This window comes from Scaptodrosophila lebanonensis, unplaced genomic scaffold (genome assembly GCF_003285725.1).
Source record: "Scaptodrosophila lebanonensis strain 11010-0011.00,11010-0021.00 unplaced genomic scaffold, SlebRS2 tig00000179-arrow-arrow-pilon, whole genome shotgun sequence".
Taxonomy (NCBI): domain Eukaryota; kingdom Metazoa; phylum Arthropoda; class Insecta; order Diptera; family Drosophilidae; genus Scaptodrosophila; species Scaptodrosophila lebanonensis.
In genome coordinates this window covers 332,460-336,952 of record NW_022060605.1, presented here as the reverse complement: position 1 = coordinate 336,952, position 4,493 = coordinate 332,460, and positions in this window count along the sequence as shown.

The following is a 4,493-nucleotide window of genomic DNA, read 5'->3' as shown; positions in this document are numbered from 1 at the left end:
CCATCAGAATGATTTTCGCCATAGCTGCAGAAAAAGAGTTGTGTATGCATCAGGTTGATATTTCGAACGCATACTTAAATGCCTTACTTGAAGAGGAGGTATATATGAGGCAACCACCAAACTTCATCGACAAGCAGCACCCAAAAAAAGTTTTAAAGCTTCATAAAGCGATATATGGGCTTAAACAATCCGGGCGTGTCTGGAACGACACATTGAACGAAGTATTGAAGGATATCGGCTTCAAACGGTGCAAGAATGAGGCGTGCGTGTACGTCAAGCAGCACCAGCAACAAATCATGATGAGAACGAGATTGACGCAGTCAGAAAGAAGATTTCATCAAAATTCATCATACAAGATGGTGGAGCATTGCATTATTTCCTAGGCATGGAAATACAACGAGACGGCTCACGAGGTTCAATTTCGCTATGCCAGCAAAAGTATATCAGAAGACTATTGGATGAGTATGGTATGCAAAACTGCCGCCCCGCCACTACGCCATTAGATCCAGGTTACAAAATGGGTTGTGAAGACAAAAATTGTGTCAAGGTAAATATAACACAATATCAATCATTAATCGGTTCGATTATGTATTTAACAGTCTTGAGCCGACCCGACATTTTGCACGCAGTAAGCAAACTGTCACAGCGGAATACAAACCCTCATGCAGAACACGAGGCAGCAGCAAGACATGTATTGAGATACGTTTCCAGCACGGTTAATCTCAGTATCACATACAGCAAGTGTGGTGGACCAGTAAAGGGCTTCGACGACGCAGACTGCGTTTTCCTGGACTTCAGCAAAACAGAGCGTGGTAGCTTTGAGCAGCACAGAAGTAGAATACATTGCTTTATCTACGGCTGCAAAAGAAGCTGTTTATCTCCGCCGGTTACTTTCCGAGATTGGGTATTTATCAAATGGACCCTTAACTATACACGGCGACAACATCATAAACGCACTAAACATATAGATATAAGTACCATTTCATAATAGAAAAAGTTGAATGTAATGAAATAATTCTTGAATATGTATCCACTGATAAAAATGTTGCAGATGTTTTAACAAAAGGAGTGTGTAAACAAAAACACCAAGGCTTTGCAAAGTTACTTGGGTTGAATTAAAATTTGTAAAACAATATCTATGTAGCTTAAGAGGAGGTGTTGAAATTAATTGTTATTTTGAATGAGCTAAATATGTAAACCATCTGGCAACACCTATATTATTGTACGCCTCGTCTGTATGCTATCTTCAGTTTTCATTACTTGGGTTGAATTAAAATTTGTAAAACAATATCTATGTAGCTTAAGAGGAGGTGTTGAAATTAATTGTTATTTTGAATGAGCTAAATATGTAAACCATCTGGCAACACCTATATTATTGTACGCCCCTCGTCTGTATGCTATCTTCAGTTTTCATTAAACCGTCTTTGAGTACACACTCTGAATCACTGCATTGTTCACTCCAACAGTTGTTTCCCAAGTTCCTTTGGTATAATATATATGTATAGGGCATAGCGTCATATCTCCGACGACATATCTCCGCCGAATTGAAAGCGACATATCTCCGCGCGGAGTTATGTCGTTTTTGCTTTGGAGGAGATATGTCTGCATCGGCATCTATAAGACATTGGACAAATTTAAAAAAATGCCCTTTTGCTCGAATTTTATTTCCCAAATTCAAGTTATATGCCTCAACAGAGCTCGTGTTTCTTGTTGAACGTTTAAACACAGATATGTTTTAAGGTGCTTCCAACATAAATAATTGAAAAATATGCGATTTAAAACACAAATTAAAAGTAAATGATTTAAAAGTAATACAAACATAAAATAAAAACATACCCTTTTAAGCCATCGCTTTTTAAAATATGTCAAAAAAGGAAGAAAATAAAAGATTAAAACCTTCGACAATTTTGTTGGCTGGCAAGAGCGGTAAATGCAGGAATTTCATAAATGCTAGTTTGTTGCTTTTTAGCATATGCTCAAAACCAATCGTTTTTTTTTGCATTTTTCTTGCATGCTTGGGTAAAATGAAACCAGCAAGCATAGAAATCCATGTTGGGATGAATGGTTTTCAAAGCGTTACGCATTGCCTTTTCATAATCCGAAATGAAAGATGCGCCATTTAGACAGCAAAGATTGGAGTCAATGTATGTGAACAAATGCTGATAGCAAAGCTCCGTTTTTCGCGTCATCAAAACAAATATAAATAGAACAAGTAAAAAAGCTAAAGTCGGGTGTCCCGACTTTGAAATACTCTGTACATATGTTTACAATAATTATAGAAAATAAAACAAGATAGAACGCTACAGTCGAGCAAGCCCGACAGTAAAATAGCCTGTACTCTCCACAAAAAAAAAAAAAATTAAAAAAAAAAATTTAAAAAAAAATTAAATTATTAAAAAAAATTAATGAATTAATTAATTAAATTAAATTAGAATATATGTTTATGTTTAGTTTTAACAGCATACATTTACATCACGTACCTATGCGTGTTTATATGCGTGTATGTATGCAGCACAAAGTTGAACCAAAGCAGCAACAACAACAACAGCTGCGGGCAGCGCTGCCGACAGAGGCAGCGCATGAGCAGCGATTTTACTTATGGCTATAACTTTCTTCAGAATTGACCTATCATGATGAAATTTGGCACACGGACACATTAGTACTAACTGGATGTACCTACCAAAATTGATTTCAAAATTCCGAGAATTACGGAAGTTATAAGAAAAAACACGAATTGCGGGGGAGTGGGGGGGTGCATCGAAAAAAAACTCAAACTCGTACTTTCTCGGTCTTAGGAGAATATGGAAACCAAGTTTGGTTATTCTAGCTCTTATACTTTCTGAGATCCTTGCGTTCATACGGACAGACGGACAGACAGACGGACAGACGGACAGACGGACGGACGGACAAGGCTATATCGACTCGGCTTCTCATCCTGATCAAGAATATATATACTTTGTGGGGTCTGCCACGCCTCCTTCTGTGTGTTACATACATGCGCACAAAACTAGTATAGCCTTTCACCCTTTGGGTACAGGCTATAAAAAAATAAGAAAATAAAAAAAAAATTTGATCGATTTTACCTCTCTCGGTATTCGAACTCACGTAAAGGGTGTATAATTGCACATTTACATAGCAATTGCGTCTGTGTGAGTGTATGTATGCCTATGCGCATCAATTCGTGTCTGTGTAAGCATTTTCGCAGTCAACCAAACAGCAACATCAACAACAGCCGCGGGCAGCGCTTGAGCAGCGCTGCAGCAGCAAATATATTTATGGCTATAACTTCTTGTTAAATCGGTCTATCATAATGAAACTTGGCATACGGACACATAATAACTAACTGGGGGTATTTCCAAAATTTTAGTTCGAAATTCCAAGAATTACGGGAGTTAGAGAAAATCGCATTTGCGGGGGAGAGGGGGGAGGGAGGGAAATTCCAAAATATACATTTTCTGCGTATTCACACAAGGCATCTTGGACTACAATTTGGTGTGCCTAGGTTTTATAGTCTCCGAGATATAGGCGATTATACGAATGGAAAATCGGGAAAACCCCCATAGGGGGGAAGTGGGGGGGAAAATCAAAAAAATAAAACAAACTCGTATAGAATATACACATAACGAATCTTCGTGCAAAATTTGGTGTCTCTATCTCTATCTAGTCTCTGAGATCCAGGTGTTCATACGGACGGACAGACGGACAGACGGACAGACGGACAGACAGACAGGGCTAGATCGACTCGTCTTGTCACGCTGATCAATAATATATATACTTTGTGGGGTCTGCCACGCCTCCTTCTGCCTGTTACATTTTTCAGCTCCCGCAAACCTAATATACTCTTGTACATTTCATGTACAGAGTATAATTATCTAAAAGGAGTTTTTAATTATTAAATATTATTTGGAAAAAAACGTACCTTTTGCATATGTGTAGGAATGCAGAAATTAGGATAGAGAGAATGTAGGAATGCAAAAATTAGGATAGAGAGAATGAAACACAATTGCGTACTCGAGAGCGACAAGCAATAAAAAAGGCAGTGTCAGCTCGATCATTGAAGAGAGAGGTTGTGTGTGCTCGTGAAAAGAAGAGTTAAATGAGAGTGAATCAAAATAAGAACAATTGTCAAACTAACTTTAATACATATAAACTATTTCAATAAAGCTTAAACTATTATATATTATTACAATACGAAGGTGTGTTGATTAAAAGAGAAACAGGCGGCAGGAACTTTGTATTCGGTACTACAGTGGCCAATTTGGGTAATCAGTACATTATACCCTACAACTTTGAGGGCTCGTCCGGGATATTGTATAATTAAATTATTGCACTTTATTCACCAAATTATTGATGCAATAATATTGAAACAATTATCCACGTTAAACTAAGCTGCGCAGTATTGTGAAGGTTCCACGCGAAAATTTACACAGCAGAGCGAGATTCAAGGTTATACACAGACGTTGACAAACGGTAAACTGCGACACACCGAGCAA